A 19,106-nucleotide genomic window follows, 5' to 3' on the forward strand; every position below is an offset into this window, starting at 1 on the left:
TCACAATCAAAATATCAAGGGAAAAAAATTGTTTAATTTCAGTTCAGTTCAATTCCTACTCAGTGGTAAAAAATAACCATCTTCCTTTTAAGTCTGATCCAACAGGAACCCCAACATCTACCTTACTACTCTCATTAGATAAATAAGCATTGGAGTCACGACAGTATTATACTCATATTGTTGAAAAGCAAAGCTTAATTTTTGTTTGGTAATATGTTTCCTAAATAAATGAATGTGTTTGCTTGGGAACGCATAAGTTACAAGAGAATTATCATGCATGAACGTTGTCCAGGAAGCACTTAAAATCTTACTGAATTAAAAAAATTTTTTTACATGGAAATAGAGAGCAAGTAGACGCCAAACTAAGTGACGCCAGCAATAAGTTTAGTGAGACTCCGATCAGTAGAGAGCTAAATTGTTAGAGAAGGTTGCAGGGAAGCTGTGGCTGATGCATCAGTACTCTGCTCACCCCCTTTACGTTACCAGTTTTGCACTCATATACACCCACGTGCCTCCATTCCCAGAAGCCAGCCCCAGGTATCGTTGTCCAAGAGTAGCTGGGAATGCCGGTGAATTTTTGCCACTCCTCTCCACCACCACAACCAGGCACAGTTCTTAATTAGTGCCTTTGGGTGCCCTGGCTACTGCACCAAGGACGAGACAGTTCATAGGCACATAGAGCTACCCTTTAAGACTGAGCCCAAGTAACCCTCTGTGGGGATTCATTCCACATGACACCTTTGCTTGGCCACTTCTCATCCTGGCCTGACTTCCTCCACCCCTACTTACTTTTCCCTGGACCTTCCTAATAAACCACGTTCAGACAAATCTTCCTTTCTAGGTCCACTTTTTGGGGAACTTAATCTAAGACAGAGAAGTCTGAAATTAACTGGAACTCAAATATGCTTCAGATATGAGCTGTGTTGAAAGGTTCATTCCAGGGAAGGAGAATGTCATGAGCAGAGGCATAGGGAGGTGGGGTTTTATATTATTAATGTAGATGTCAGGGGGAAAAAAGGTTTTTCTGACAGCTAACTGTGGTGTTGTAAAGCCAAGGGTGGTGGAAGGAGGGGATAAATTTGGGTAGGTAGGACAATAGAGCAAAATCACAATTTACCTAAATTGTGAAGGATAAGAAAAACAGAAATACTTAAACTTGATATTATAGAGCTTTGAAGCTGGTTTAAGTTTCTAAGCAGAACATGAGGAAAGCGGGGTTTTCTAATTCCATTTTCTGAAACATAGTCATCGAAGCTGAGTCTCTGTAGATGCTATGTAAAAAAAAGTATCTCTGGCCAAATAAAGTTTGAAAACACTTTTTACACCTAGCCTACTGATGATTACCAAATGACCATAAGCCTATGAAAGCTAGGGTCAAGGATTAGTTTTGGATTTTTTTTTTTTAATTTTCAATCTTTTCCAGATTGAGGACTGTGCTGCCTGTAGTGCAGTGCTATTCAGTGTGGCCCATCCACTGGTAAAGAATCTTCTTGTGCTTTATCAAGCTTTTCTTAAACATACTTGCCTCCCGAACACAGTGGGAAAGACATTCTTATTAATATAGGTTAGAACTGGTTTTCCTATAAACATACTTAAGGAAGCACTGTTTTAGGAAGCTCAGTGAAAGGGGTAGAGACCAAATGGAGTCCAAGAGCTATGTTAGGGACGAGACTGGGCTGGGGCTAGAAAAATGTAAAGGAAAATGAAAATCAAAAATCATCTAAAAAAGTTTTTGGGTGTCACAAATGGAGAGGTGGGAAAATTAAAAGAACTTGGATTTTCTAGCCCCATATGTTACTCATACAGTGGTATGAGTAACATAAATGGGACATTCTAGTAGTGGCTGATATTTAATGGAAAACAGGAAATTGGACAGCATCTTGAACTGGAAAATTAATTAAAAATTGATTGATTCAGTCCAACTGGCTGTATTATCCAGTATTATTTTAATTTCAGTCTTAACTTCAAGTAACATAAGAAAGAGAAGTTTTTTGTTTTTTGTTTTTTCCTCTTCAAATTTTAATGGACATATGAAATAGATCAGGTTAAAATGAAGATTTCAATCTGGTGGGTCTGGGTGGAGCCTGAGATTTTGCATGTCTAAAAAGCTCCTGGGTAACACAAGGTTGCTGGTCCAAGGACCATACTCTGAGCAGCAAAAGGATCAAAGATAAGGGGACAATATAAACACAGAGACTCTAAATTAGAATTACAATAGAAATTATTCTCACTTTGTCAGATATTTATTATATTCTATGTTACATTTGTTCATTTACTTTATTAAATTCTTATGATGATATTAACTGTCAGGTGAGCATATGAGAGGACCGATAAGGAGAAAAGATGTAAGTAAAGGAAATTTAAATGAGATATAAAAACCCATAGTAAGCTCTAGTGAAGACTAATGGTATGCTATGAGAATGAGAGTTTGGTACAAATGGGAGGTTTCCATGACTAATTTACAAGTTTTACAAGGGAAAAAGAATATTTTATCAGGATATATTTTTTAACATATTTTTCATTCTGAGTTCTATTTCTAACTGTTAATTTTATACATGCTGTAGGCTGAGAAATATCAATAGGATTATCTTTCATAGCAACGTTATCTAAAACAACTATACCAGTTTTTAACAGAATCTTTTTTTCTCTATTATATTTTGTTATTTCAATAAACTTCATTCTCTAAGGAAGTTTCAATAGTATTTCATTTTTATATGTTAACATCTTAATTCTAAAAGCATAAGTCGATATTTAAGGAATAAGAGAAAGAGCATTCTTGCAATTATTTATATTCAGAACATAATAGCAAAATACAAATAGTGATTCTCATTGCTTTTTCGATGTATCTCTTTTACTTTTTGGAAACCAAAAAAAAGGGGGAGGGGATTTAAATAATAAACCTTTGAAATCTTGTTTGTTACTGAAATAGCAATGATGAAAACATAAGCTCTACCTTTTTGTTTTTCATAAGATAGTCCTTTTGACCATATCTGACTATTTTAACCCAGAGGTTACTTTAATAAGGGACTAATAAAAATAATTGTTCATTTTTAAAGTCTCATGTCACTACAGGATGTTATATATAAAACAAGTTCTCATTTTACTTTTAAAATATGACTATACCTTAATTATATAAGCAATGTATTTTTAAGAAGATTTATAGGTAAACTTTCTATTATATTATTAGCCAGCCATGGCTTCCTCTACGGATTAAAGAATTAAAATGTTAATGGGAAATTCATGGCTCAGGAATTAGAAAGCTTCCTTTTTCCTCTGAATGCCTTAGTATATATTTGGCTTTTTTCAATATCATGACCCAGAAAATTCATTAGATTTACATTAACAAAGGGAGCAGTATATATTAATTTTCGCAGTCTAAAAAAAAGGTAAGAAAACTAACAACTCTTGAGTGTCTGCAATATCCCAGGTACTATTCAAGGTGCTTTCACTTAGTAATTTTATAAAACATTAAAAAGGGGGGAAATTATAGACTATCTTTAAATAATCAGAATGAAACCACTATAAAAAATTTTAGTTCAAGAAATACAATTTGTTGTAACAAGTAATTACTGTGTTTTCCACAAAAAAACTTCACAATTGATTAAGGATCCAAGATACTGAAAAGGAAGTCCACACAGGATGGGGTCCACCAGATTCCTCCCTTCTAAGATTAGACCATTACTAATGGATCTGAAATTTGGGGTTAACTGAAGCTCTAATTTCCCTCTCAGAGATTACTGTATTTTATACTTGCATTTCTTATATACGAAGGCAAATGATGGAGTCACTTAACTCTGCCTTAGCTGGAACATATCTTTCATATTTGACTTGAGTTTGTAAACCACTTCGGTCATAAACACTCCATGTTAGAGCTGTTTAGTCTTTAAGAACTAACTTAATAAAGGAATTAATACCTACAGAAAAATTTAGAAATAGAGAAAATTATTTGATCGTTATGAAAATAAATGAGAATGAGAGTACTTAAAAAAAATAAAACAGGTAAATTTAAAAATGAGAATTTTAAAATTGTATCTAGAATTGTATGAGTCTAAAATCTTATGGCCAAAGAATCAGTTTATACATGTTTATGTTGCTTTCCACTGAGAATCATTACTGTAATTTAAAAAAATCTCTTTAGTGGAACTTTTTCTAGCAAAATCCCATCACACTACCGTACTCCTAGTTCTGTTTTCTCTGGTTTATTAGAGAATTTACATAGAAATGAATGAATTTTTTTTACCAGAAACTATGCATGCCAAAATGAGTTCAAATTTTTCCATAATGTATTGTTTGGTACAGCTATAGACGGAGCAGAAAAAAAATATTTCTACTTATGTTAGATTTTTTTCTTTTATAGTTAGATTTTTAAATTTTTTTGAACTAGCTCTTAATCTGTAAATTATTCTTATTTTGTGTAAGCATTAGCTTATCCTCTACTAAATGCTGAATTTGCCTCATTTGGAATGCTAAAGTTACCTCTAATTTACTTTAGATATAACTTTTCAAGCCATAGTCAAAATTTATTTTATGAAAGATAATATTTTCTAGCAATTCCAAAAAATTTTCAATTGTAATTTTTGATGGATACACCAAAAAAAAAAAACCCAACACGATGTCTACAAATTATTAAATATGATTTAAAAAAAGGACTGAAATAATAATACATTTGTCATCAATGTTCCATAGTAGACCCTAGGGAACAGCTGACATCTATAGTCTCATTTAATCCTCATCACAGCATCATGAAATGGGGTCTATTGTTATTATCTCATGTTACCAATAAAAGTTTTTTTTAAAAATTTGAGTTTATTTTGAAGAAAAATATATTTATATAAAAATTATATTTTTATATAAAAAGAAAATTGAACAATTCATAAAAGTGCAAAGAATAAAGCAAAATATCTCCAAAATCTCACCACACAGGGAAAAAAAAGTTTTTCGTGTATTCTGAAAAATATTCCAGATGTATCTTTTTGTGTATATACAAACAGAAGGGTATTGCTAAGTATTATGGCCACCTTGATTGATAGATGATCAATAAGATGATAGATAGATGAATAGATAATATAGATTAATATGGAGAGTGGTGATAAATAACAGATAGAAATCTAGCTAATAGTTTGAAAAATAACATATTTTTCTGTATACATAATCAACCAAAGCCACTGGTATATGATAGAGATGATGAGATTAGGATGCCTGACAAATGAAAAGAAAAAAGAAGAGTTACTATTCAGTACCTGATATTCAAAACAGGAATTTAAGAAGACAGTAGGCTTGAAAGTCATACATCATAAAAGGGAAGAAGAGTATTTTATATATTCCCTTCTCTCTCCTTTAGCATATCAGGGCCAGTCTTCAAGAAGTAGCCCACAGAGTTTTTAAAATGTGATTTTCACATAGGAATAAGTTATGGATGCTCTTCATTTTGCCAACTCCAGCAGTCAATTCTTTGTCATCCTCTGACACAAGGTTAAAGGATACTTAGCTACTTCACAAGTTTGCAATTATAATTACCTTACAGAGTTCTTTTTTTTAATTCTGGAAGTTGTTTTTATTTTTATTATGTATATTTTACCCCACATTTTTACATAACCACGTTGTTTTTTAGTTTTTGTTTATATTATTAAGATAGGCATTAGTACTTTTTGGTAAATAGTACTCTTTGGTAACTAGTTACCAAAGTACATGACACTAATAGTAATTTAATAATGTTGATTGGTTGATTAATAATGCTTTGGGTCAATATAGAATTTTTAATAAATTTTTAATAAATTTTATAAATGCTTTTTCATAACAAATTTTTTAAAAGTTAAATTCCCATCTAATGAATGAAAACCATCAAGTCACAAAGAGTGAGAGTGGCTTTCCTCAGGTCTTACTGCTAGTAGCTGGTTGGTAGTTAAGAACAATTTAGATCAGTTCTCCAAATCCCCAGCCTAGGCTGACTTCTATTAAATGTCGCTTTGAAGTTGTCTCTAGACAAGTTTCTTGGTTTTCGGCCCAAGGTGAAAAATATTGCTTATGCAGTCACTGCATGGCAAGACTTATCAGAGCTAGTCTGTTCCTTCCAGTTGCTAGGTAGGTTAATCAGTAAACACACAGAATGAATGTGCATATGATCAACATTTCCAAACTAGATTCTGAACCATTTGTATTTTGTTCCTCCTTGTAATATTTTTCATTCGTAAACCTTGTCCATTTTTTAATTTTCTTCTGTCCAGGCTCCTACTTCATAATTAAAACAAGGATGTTGTTCCTAATGCTTCTATTATTTTAGCGTGTCTACAAAATTAAAAGAAAAATCAGGGAAATGAAAAAAGCTCATAATATTAAATTAAAAATTCACACTCAAAAATTTTAAAATATGTAAAACAAAAACGCTTTATAACATCTTAGGACTTAAAGTCAAACCACTGCAAGCTTCGATTTATAGATTCTGTCCATAGCTCAACATTTTTATTCTTAACTCTAATATAACTAATCAGGTGTTAAGAATCAGAATAAATGAAAAATAAAATACAAATTCGGAATCTCAAAGAAAAACTGACAGATTTTTTCTCAAAACAAAATAAAATACTTGAAATATTTCCTTCTCAACAAATGACTATGAAACAATGGAAGAAACTGAAAGGAGGGAAAACGTTAGAATCAAACTAATGAACGAGAAATGGAAAAATCTGTTATAATTGTAGAGTGTGCTCCTTCATCATTGTAGCACATTAGAAACTTTAAAACAGTGCTCAGGATAGTTTTATATACACTACTCTTGATCCTGCTTCATGTTTTGTTGTATTTGAAAAAGGTTTTCCTACTTTAAACCTCTAAATATCAGGCTGAGGAAGCCTGACTTAAGAGCACTTATTAGAGCATTTCATGCCTATTTTATTACATTTAAACTGCCTTGAAATCATTGGAGTGTCTCAGCTAGGTTTCCCTTGAACTTCTTACCTTACAAAGGCACATAGAGGTCTTTCTCAAAGGCAGTATCTTTTTCAAAAGTACCATCTCATATCAGCTTATTAGCTACCATGGTCACTTCAATTGGTTGGCAACATAAGGGGAATAGAGGTCTCAAGTATACTAAAAAGTTTTGATGACTTATTAATTCTATGATATGGTTTTTGTAGTGCTTTGTTTTTTCAACCTTTCTCTTGGTCTTTCATTCTCAGAATCTAAAAAGGCTTTAGCCTAATATCTAAAACTCTCCAGCAGTATTTAGATTTCCTTTTGTGAAAACTGTTAGAAGAGATAGCCTCTCATAGAGTGATAATGGGCAACTGCTCTTCCACTCTAAGCTCTTCTGCTGTGGGATACGATAGCATTTAGCATCTTCGACTTTACTCAAGCTACTCAAAATAATGGGACATTTGTACTTCTGCCACCACCCTAAAAACTTTAGAGGCCACATTGCCACATAAAATTTCTGGTTTAAGTGATAGTATGAAGCTTAAAGATTTGTCTCTAAATTTTTTAATACTTTCCTATTGCTACATCGCTTAACATATCCAAAAGTCATCTGTTCAGCTACTATTGTGGCAAAAACTATCTTTATAACAAAAATACTTATACATTTCTACATGTCAGAAAATTTAAAGCTAGAGGTAATTGTTTATACCAAGTCCAGTTTTACATAGATAAGGAAGCAGATCATTCTGATATTTTTAGTCTTAACATCTATCTGCTGGGCCCTACAGCCTCTCAACCTCAAAAGGTAAAAACTGAATCTCATCTTTCCCCACAGGAGTTGCTCAGAGTTCAGTAAGGAAATCAAAAATTATACTAGGTACTTCAACAGAAAGAATTTAATATAAATGGGTTAAATACTTGTTGGATGGTAAACTAGAGATGATAGCCAAAGTTAGCAGCTTCCTGGGAAGAACCAAGGGAACAGGCTTGAGTTGAGCCAAGTTCATAGAACTTAACAGTTTAGGAGAAATCACGTGGACTCAGATATATGAAGAGAGACACTGCTCTACTAGAGCTGGTGTACCGGGAGCAGATGGGAAACAGGCGGAGGGAGGAGCGCTCTGAGGAGGGGCACTTCTAGGCTGATGTTGGTATCTCTAAGGAGTGAGGAGTTATGATGAAGCTGGTTCTTGGAATGCAGAAGAAAAAAAAATAAAGATGCCAGTGACAGAGTGAAGGGATTTCAATGGGGAAACACAGATAGTAACAAGCACATAGGAAGGCTCAAATCCTATATCCTGCCTTCCACGTTCCTTCCAGTTTCACCATTGGCAAAACCTAAAACTAAGCAGAAAGGCAGCTGGTAAAGAAAAAAAGTTGTTTTCAAAGTCCTAGTCCCAGCCTCACAAAGCAAAGTATAGAAAGGTAGACTTTGAGATGAGATAATAACTCTTCTCACCTCATCCACAGTTGTCATTTCTACTCGTCTTTCAAGTCTTGGCTAGGATACCCTTTCCAGATCTCAGAGATAGAGCTCAGTAAGTTCTCCCTTCTTTTGCTTTTGTGTGTTTTGATTAGTGATAAAGGGCATAATCATGAGAATCTCTCTCTCTCTCTCTCTCTCTCTCTCTCTCTCTCTCTCTCTCACACACACACACACACACACACACACACAATAGATGAACAATTAACTTAGGGGAAGGATGTTCAAACTTAGCGTTTATAAGAATCGAATAAACACCAATAAAGTAAGAAAGTATTTTCCACCCATCAATAAAAGTATTAGTAATGTCATCTGTGGTCAAGGATTTAGTAAAAACCAGTTGCTCAAATGTAAACCACTGGTTTATCATATATGAACCTCTAAACCTTCATTGTAAAGATGCTGCTGAATTAAAGAAGGAAGGCAGCTAAGGACCTTCCTGAGCTTCGAGGGTGAGTGGAGGAGACAGGAGAATCCCAGGTTCTCGGATTTCACTCTAGGAGTCTTGGAACCACACCACTCCAATGAATGTTCCCACTCTTTATGTGCGTATAAATCTCTCCATAAAGAGATTTAAAGTTTTATTAGTTTTTTTTAATATAGAAATGTATAAAGAAGAAAAAACCTATAATTTTACCATCTAGATAATCTACACTGACATTTTTTAAAATAAGTAACACATACATAGTTAGAAGAACAAAAAAGCTGTTCAGGGAAGCACAAAATAGGAACATGAAAAATTTCCTCTTTCCACTCCAGTCCCTGTAAAGGTAAGAATTTTATGATTTTAAAGATTTCAAATGTTAGAAAGACTTACTCCAGGCATAAAAATATAGCTGCTATGTTATAGTTCAAGCTTCTAATTTTCAGTCTAAATTACATTAAATTGTATTCCTGGACACTATACATCCTTTAAAACCATCATATTAATATGGCACCATGATATGGTAGTATGATGAAACTGGATAGGCCTCTAATAATATATAGTTTAATTCTCTTATCCTGGAGATGAAGAGAGTATGTAACTAGCCTCAGACCCAAAGTCTAGTGGCTGATGGAGCCACTGATACAATTTAAAGTTCTTCCTTTCCCATACTTAATGAATACCTATTCCCAAATTCAAAAAAAAACAAATATAGAGAAATTAACTAAAAATGTATGTCTTAAACTTAAGGACAGACCATCTATGATTATTTTGCTTCTATGGAGTGCAAATTTTTAGATAAAAGATAATACTTCCTAATATTTGTGCTGTACTAATGTTAGAACTATTCAGGCAAAAAAATACACATTTCACCAGGTGTTTCGCATGAGTCTGACAACTGTTTTTAAAACATTGCTAACCCTTTAAGCTTATATCCTAACATAACTTGCGTTCATGTACCTCATTACAAATAGAAACAGAAATATTCTCTAAATATTAGACTCGATGAGAATTTCCTCAGCAATATCTCAGCTTCCCATGTTCAGGACTGTTAATGAAAAGAGATAACAGTTCTTTTGTATTAGCAATGTTATAGCTGAGATGCAAATGCTGTGTTCTTCAGATTTCTTTGCCATCATCAAGAGTATCATTATCCTGACAGAGTGAGGGACTTGGGGGATGGTGTTGCAGGATCGAAAAAGAAAACACAATGCTCCAGTAAATTTTTAAGAATACTAAGTGGAAAACAAATGCAAATACTCCCTAAAATGCATCTGTGTTTATGAGAGGTAGAAATTAAAATTGATTACTAAACTAAATATATCTAGAATAATTAATAAATTCAATCTGTATTCTTTTGGGGTTAATAGTATGATAAAAGAACAGAGGATTTATTAGGTATTTCACAAGAGAAAAAATGCAAATGATCCATTAAAATAGATTACCTAATAATCAGATATGCAAAATGAATAATAATAATAATAATAATATCCAATGTGTTCAAAAGTGGGAAAATGTAAACCTCCATGTATTGTTGCTAGAGGTGTAAATTGGCTCAATTCTGTGGAAGGCAATTTGGCTTGTCTATTAACATTTTAAATGTGTATGCCCTTTGATCCATCAAGTCCAATACTAAAATATAACCCAAGGAATTAATTGAAAATTGCACAAAAAATCTGAGTGAAAAGATGTTTATTACATTGCTTATAACAACAAACAGCTGGATAATGTCCTAAATGTCTATCAATCCAATATTGGTCATTTTTTTGATGAATATACAGCCATTAACAAGAATGAGGTAGGCCCATTTGCATTGACAGAGAAAGATGTTAATAATATATAATTAATTAAAAGGAAAGAAAATAGGGAATGGGCTGCAAAAATGATTTTCGAACTGTTTTGTGTGTGGATGTCTGCATACTGATATATAGATATAGATATACAGACATATGTAGTTTGACATAGAATAGTTTAGGTACTGCTTTATACACTTTGTATTGTTAAACTATTTTACAGTGAGTTTTTATTATATTCATAACCAGCAAAAAAAAAAAAAAAAAAGTATTCTAATTTTGGAGGAAAAAAAGGCCATGCACAGAACTGTCAATTTTTTGAAATTGGGTAGTGTGAGTCATAGAGTTAAGTTCCGTAAAATACTGAGAGTTTTTCTTTCTTTTTCTCCTATATAATTATGTTAGAATTAAATTTTGTAAGCTGTTATTGACAGAATACAGGCACAATAAGAATGCCCTGATTATGTAAGTTTAGGAATTCTCTAGTTCAATGTTAATGTTTTTCTTTCATTTGATAATCTGATATACATGCCACAATGAAATAGGGCAAGGTTATTTCCTGGTAACAATAGCTAGTACTTAGGGAAACTTACTAGATGACAGGTACTGGTCTAAGTGATTTAAGTGTATCAACTCATTTAATTCTCACTATAACTCTGAATAATAAAGACTAATGTTATCTTTCTTTTACAAGTGAAGAATGTGAGGTATCAAAAGTTTAAGTAATTGGCCCAATATTGCAAAGCTAGTAAGGAGCAGAATTTAGTAAGAAGTAATCGGATACCTGAGCCTGACACCTAGTACTTTTTTTTCTGTAAGACTTGAGATCCCTTGCTTGATTTGTGCTTTCACTAGGAAAAAAAATGTTACATTTGTATTTCTATTTTCTGGAAATTATATAAATCAAGAGGCTTCTGAGAATCTTCTTTTTTATTCCCATTTATCTAAAAACCAGCATGAGAGCTAAATGCTGCACATTTAGACTAAATCAAGCCCTACAGCAGAAGACAAGCCCGGAAGAAGCTCATGTTCCAGTAATGGAGGTAAAATGAATGGGCACTGCAGTGCAATGTGGAGGATGGAGAGAGCTTCATAGTGCAGGATGAGGGCTGAGGGGAGACTGGGTGGGCGTGGGAGGAGCTGGGTCGGGGAGGGAGATGTTAAGAGACTAACGGTGAGGGTCCACTAGAAAGGATGAATGAAGGCTTCAGGAAGAAGACAATACCAGAGATATCTCCTGAAGGACTGGTGCTATTTATAAGTTTTATTGTTCTATTTGTGAATATTAAAAAAAATCACATATACTCATTGTAAAAATCTTAGAAAGTACAGAAAAACATTAAAAAATGACAATAAAAATCACCACACTCAGAAAGAGTCACATTTTGGGGTGTTATGGGCTGGGTACGATTTCAACAGGTGATAATCAGAGTAGAGGCAATTTTAGAAGAACAAAGGCAGAGAAGTGAGAAAGACAGGATATAGTCACATACTATTTAAATAACTTCAACAAAAGGAAGTGGAAGGCAAATCCGAAAGAATAGAGGTTATGATCATAGAAGGCCTTAAATGTGAGGGTGAGGGTTAGAAGTGGGGAGCTAGTGAAGGTTTTAGTGCAAAGAAAGAATATTTGAAGCCATGCTCAAGAAAAATTAACCTGGTGGTTAATCAGGAGGAAATTAGAGAAGGGAATGACGAGAGATGATAGCACATATAAATGTATTGCTGAAATATGGATAGAGAGGAGGAGATATGTCTATAATCCCGAATTAAAGAGAAAATACTAAATAGAAGAGGGAAAATACAGGATACATAATTATAAATATAATAAAGTCCTGCCTAAAGTGACAATATCTTTCTGTGTGTAGTTTTTATTATTTTGTACTATTTTCCTTGTTTGGGCAGAGCTAGAATGTTGTAAGACTGAAAAACATCAATTTTAACAATTCTATAAGAGTGGTTAGCTTCTTAATTATCAAGTAGGTTGTTCTGCTTTTAGACCAAAATACATAAGACAAATAAGAACCAGTTATGTTCACAAACTAAAAGGCCACATTACAAAAAGATCAAGTATTCACAAGAATTTGAACAAAAGCCCTCATAAATGTAATTTTTGGCCAAAAATAAAATAAGTCAGTTATAAGGATTTATCAAATATAAATCTTTTTTTTACTTTAATTGTTGCATTAATAACAGTTTATATTTCCTATAAATTATGACACAAATAATAGACAATTCAGCAAGTCATTTCTATTTAAAATTAATTAAGGGGGAAATGATGTTATGATAACAAAAGTTTAAAACTGTCTTTACATACATTTAATAAATTGTCTTAGTTTACTTTGCAGTTTTAGGTGTTGTCTGTCATCTTTTCCATGACTTTAGTGGTAGGTGATATTTTAATTACTGTTGAAGATAAAATAAACATTTAAGAGCAGTTAGAAGACTTATTTGGGCAGGAACCCTAGCTTCTTTTCCCAGATCTGACACTAGGAAATATATGACCTCACGGTTCATTTTTCTACTTTCTGATGCAGAAATCGAAGTTGAAGAAATTGCAGAAGTTGAAAAAGTCATAGAAATTGAAGAACTGAAGTTCCCATCTGTATGTATGTTTATATATATACACTAGGCATTCCTTCAGCATTATTTAATATAAAAATAGGTAGAAAATATATTCTACATTTTGCAGGATATATTTGCACCGAACATTGTAGACATGCTTTCAGATCTCTTTTCATTCCTTGTACCACTGCCCCCTGCTGCCTTAGTCAACGACTGGTAGGTGAGGAGGAGGCAAGCTCAGCTTCTTTCCTTGGATGGAGACAACTCTGAGGCCCAACTTGTATTTCAGAGCTCTCCTGTGACCCTACATAGGATTTTAACTGACATGCCACTCCTCTCACCTTCTCTTTCCTTCCATGTCCTGTGTCCCATGGCTCCTTACCACCTTCTTCTGAGAGCATTAATACTCTTGTATATGAATCCTCTTCTCAGAGGATAATTCTAGGAAACCCAACCTAAGATACTATAACCTAAAAAACAAACGTGAGCTGGCGTTTACTGGAAACATTCTCATTTTCTTTCAAGAAACCCAGCCATAATAAGAGCAACTAGACTATTGCAGAAATAAGACCGGCAAGAAACCAAGCACCACTCAGAGAATTGGAGAACTCAGGTTTATTACACCAGCGGGCCCAGAAGAGCTAGTGCTCTGAAGATTTGGGCCCCGAGCTCAGGGGTAACCTTACTTTTATAAGGCTTAACAAGCAAAGGCAATACATCTGTTATCTAGACAGAACAATCAAAAGGAAGGGTGAGTTTTTAGTTGATTTCGAGATCACTCTGCTCTTCAGCCTATGCAGCAAGCATGTCTACAGAAGCAGAACAAAGAGATGATCACAAGGTTAGCCATTTGAGTGGAAAATACCTCTTCAAGACCACTACAGAAATGCATGAAAAACCATAGATTCAGTAAGAGCTTTTAAATGCGCTTTTCCAAAAATATTGTCAAGTCAAACTTAAAAGGAGAAAAACGAATGTGATTCATCCTTTTCAAAACAGTAACAGCTGCCATTTATTGACTTCTTACTTATGATTATCTTTGTTCCAGCATCTTTACATATCTTACATCATTTAGTCCTCAAACAATTCTGAGATGAAGGCATTTCCTTTCTTTTTCAGATCATTAGAGTATAGCTCTGAGATCATACAATTTAGCAAATAGCCAACCCAGGATTCAAACCCAGATCTAATCTGGCACTCATATTCATATATTTCTACTTTACTTCATCATATTATTCCTCTGTAAAAGCACCTTAGAATAAAGTAGGTGCCTATGACCTTTGACTTATAGCTTTAATACTATTGATTTTCCTCTGACACAGACAGGAAATTATGAGATAGTATTTATTTAACGACTTTCATCGAAGAATTTACTCTTTGCGAGCATAAACCAAAATATTCAAAGGGTTAAAAAGAAAGATTTCTCAAATCTCGGGTTTGAAGAATGCCAAGACTTTTCTGGTTCTGGCTATGTTATGGGGTCATCAACAACCTGCTTGACCAGCTAGTGCAGAAAAGACAGCAGCAAACCGTTATGTCAAGTCTAGACAGGGTTATTATGTTCAATACCCGTGGCTCACACATAACGACTTAAATTGTTTAGATAATAACTCTGGCCAACCATTTTTCTGTTGTGGTCACTTCTGGCTTCTGAAGACTGATCAACTTATTAGATTCCTATTATAGCATACTGTCATGAGGCACATTCGGTTTAATGTTGGATCTTTTTATCTATAACAACTGTGAGGAAAATCAAGAATGTCCACACTAGTGTGGCACAAGAAGCTGGAGCCAATTTGCTCTTTGTGGTCAGACACAACATATAATTCATATCAATCTTTGACACTGAAAGCAATATAACTCAAGTGGTTGGCATTGTATGTGTCTAGCCTTACAAAATAGAAATACCATCTTTGCATCCTGTGAGCTCTTCCTTTAACCCTGTGGAGGCAAATGCTTTTCACTCATGGAATAGTTCTACCTTGATGTACTACCTTGAGGATTTTCTGTGTTTCACCTTAGCAACTATTTGGAAGAGGAGACTCGTTTTAAGAATTAGATGCTAATGAAGTTGATTGAAAGAAAGTCTTATTGAGGATATGAAAGCTGCATTTTACTTCTCTACTTGTAGATTAATTTGGAATCAGAAGTGATTCATTTTTAACTGTCTTTGTAAACAAAGAGAACAAAAGACTTAGACAATTCTCAGGCCAGGACCTAAGAGATCTAGTTATTGTACATATTGATACAATTGATTTGATCCATAGTATGAGATGAATTGTGCTAACGATGAATTAATTTTGTAAAAGTCTTTAGTTAAAAGCTTTCTAGCATTTGCACTAGTCTTTATAACAGAGAGAGAGAGAGAGAGAGAGAGAGAATCTTGTACTCCTAGCCAAGATTTTCCATCCTTTCACAAACTCAGATATAGTTTGTCAATATGAAAGAGCAATTATTGTTCTTGTACAAAATCTGTGCACATAAGCAGGTAAGTGCTTAATAGTTACCATATTTTTCTACCTGCCTGCTGTATTTTAAACATGTAGATTAATAGAATAGAAAGTGTTCAAGAATACATTCGGTTTAAAAAGTGCTTCACATAACCCAGATTTCTTTTCTTTGTTCTTAGCACATTTTCTAGAGTCTAAGTTGATATGCTCACTTTATCTTCCAGCCACTGGAAAATCAAGTGCTGAGTATCCAAATGGAAGTCACAGTACTACAGCTTTGTTAGTGATGATGGTACCAGTGTATTCTGACAAACTGTTTCTCATTCTCTACAAATGAAGGAATGAAAGAGTACATCGCCAGTTTATTTACTAGTGGGGCAGAATATTGTACCCCTTGTGTACATACTATCTCTTCCATCATTGAAAATCAAATGACATTTATATGTAATGTTTGTAAGCTAGGGTGGACAAAGCCGCCAGGAGAAATGAGGGAGTTCTAGCAATTGAAAATGAGAGAATGTTAACTAACCAATGTTCATCTCCCTCCCTTACCTACTTTTCAATGTTGCTACCCTGATTACTATGCTTTTGTGATGACCACTGAATTCTCACCAAGCTCACAAACTTGCTTTGACTCTTTCCTCGCTTTATTCACTATACTTTTATGACAAAATCCACAAATTATTTTAATATAGTTTATATGGTCTTGTTTAGGTATTTAATGATCAAGGTGCCATCCTGTGTGTGTGTGTGTGTGTGTGTGTGTGTGTGTATCAGTGTGTGTGTGCGCGCATGCGTGTGTGTCTAGTTTCATTTGGGCCTCTGTCTTCACTCCTTTGGCTCGTCTCTGAAAATTTCTTATTTCAACATTAATTTTAAAATATATTTTTTACTTTACACTTTTATCTTGTGCTTTTCACTAATTCTATAGGAAAGGAATTAAAACAAAAGGTTAGCTACATTAAAATACATAAAGATTGAGCAAGCCATAATCCTTCTGTTAATGAAAATGCTATAATCAACAGAAATGTTACATGGCACTAATGTTCCCATTTCTTTACATTTATAGAAAGGTTCAAGACAACTGCTTTTTCATTATAAATTTTAAGTTGCAAGCGAACAGATTAAAAAAGGCGGGGAGACCATTACTGTCTGGGAGAATTCATGTTTCTCATGTAGGGATGAAATAAGAACTACATCCTGAGTTTTCTTGGAAAGAAGCCACTTATCTTCCCTAGGGGTCTGGTGGGGTTTCCTGAGCTTTTTCCTGGCAATAGTCAAGTGTTGTTCATGGGACCATGCCAAGACGCCATGGGGTTGAGGAACTCTCATTTAGATGGCTGGCTGTCTGGCTCTCTCCTTGGTGCTGGCTGCCTCCAAAACACTTGCTTCTCCGGGATTTGTTTTAGCAAGCCAGGATGAAAAGGGGCAACCCCACATAGTGCTTGATGGATTTACATCCCCAAACGATTTCTTGGCTTTGTTAATTCAACCTGACCCACCTCCTTACAAAACTTTCTTAAATTGCTGCAGCCTTGCAGCACCTAAATTTTATCTTTCCCTTGGCATAGGTTTCGCATGGCTCTGGAGTTCAGTTTATGGTTTGGTTTCTACTGAGTTTATAAGCCATTTTTGAGTAGGCATTTGCAAATTTTCTTATACCTACAGCACTTAGTATGCAGTACGTCTTCAAAAAATGTTATTTGATGTTAACAGTATTTCCCTTTCTTCTTCCCAGGAAGTGACATATATAGTATTTAAATTATAAGATTCTGTCATATGTAAAAATGTTTGAGATCATAGGTTTAGGTGTGTGGCACACCAACCACAAGTGCATTATTTTTATCTTTCCCTTCTTTTTTTCAATAATCACACAAAATCTCCTAATCTTCTCTCTTTCCCTCTCTGTCTCTCTTTCTCTGTCTCTGTCTTTCTCAGACACAACATACACATACATACACCAATACAAACTTCACAGTTTCACACACACACACACACTCACACACTCACACACACTCATCTTTCAACAGAATCCTAAGAATAGAGGTTAAAAGTGTAGAATCTGAAGCTAATCTGCCTCAGTTCCTATACCAGTTCCATAATTAATAGCTCTGTACCAGTATGCAATTTTATTAATATCTCTGTGCCTTGGTTTCCTCATCTATAAATTGGGGATAATAATAGAACTTAACTTCATCATTTGTCGAGTCAATCATATAAAGTATTTAAATAAATTTCTGGCTCATAATAAGTAGCATATCACTATCGTTCACTATTATTATTTTGAAGAGGTTTAGCTAAGATGTTGCATTTCCCTGTCTGAGTCATCAAATCAGATTAGATTTCCCAAATGTCCAGTCTCAACTTGAAGAAGTAAGTGGCAGTGATAGTTGAGGCAAACTAGAAAAGCAAATCCTGTTCTTCATCATAAAGAACTGAATCACCAAACTGTACTTCTTTAATGGAGAAGACGTTAGTCATGAAAGAAAACTTGATTTAAGGAAATAAATTTATTTGGGCTGCAGAGAGTTTTATAATTCCTTTACATAATTTGATTTTATGAAGCTTTGCACAATCATTTCTTGTGAAAATTTGTTTGGAACATCTAGTCTGAAGATCTGATGTTGAATACATAAGAATATTAGTGAGTCACAGTAGGATATGTTCAAGGAAAAAGATAATTATTAAGTGAGATAGTCTGATGCTGAAATGATGCTCTCTGTTGCTTCATCTTTGTACTATTTCTTGGTTTTCCCATAAAAGGCTTGCTAGTAAGTGAAATGGCTGATCATCGAATGCTCAGTATTTAAAATAGTTTTGAATGAACCTAAATGATGGCTAAAAGCAAGGTGCCAGGCTGGAAGATCATAGCCAATGAGGCTTTAGGAATTAGCTTCAATGAAGGCAAATCTTTGGCAGTGATAACTCTGCCTTACTTGAAGCTTCCCCAAATGATGCCTATCAATGGGGATTTATGTCTGGTATTGTGGAATAAGCCTGGAAGTATGTTTCCCAAGATTATCTAATAATTGATATCACTTCTAATTCTGCAGGCCGTTTCACATGGTATTTGGATAACTCTGAAGCTGATGAGGTGAATCTGGTAAGAGTGTCTGTAGCATTTGTCTGGGGAGGATATGTACTAGACTACTCCAGCTTTATGGGTGTAAAGGTCAGTCTGGAAGTAGCTTATGTTTATATGAAGCCTCACTTAGAAGTCATTCCAGTTATTTACGGCTAAATTATAAACCATTCAAAAACTTTGTGGCTTAAAGCAACAATAATCATTTATTTTGCTTGTCAATCTGCAATTAGGGTAGGACTTGGCAGAATAACCCATCTCTTCTCTGTGAGCATCGGCTGAAAGGGCTTGACTGGGATTGGAGGATGCATTTCTAAAATGGCTCATGCACATGGTCGGCAAGTGGCAGTTGGCTGTCAGCTGGGAACTTGGCTAGAGCTTTAAGCTGGGAGTTTTCCTC

Source organism: Pteropus vampyrus, unplaced genomic scaffold (genome assembly GCF_000151845.1).
Source record: "Pteropus vampyrus isolate Shadow unplaced genomic scaffold, Pvam_2.0 Scaffold234, whole genome shotgun sequence".
Classification (NCBI taxonomy): Eukaryota; Metazoa; Chordata; class Mammalia; order Chiroptera; family Pteropodidae; genus Pteropus; species Pteropus vampyrus.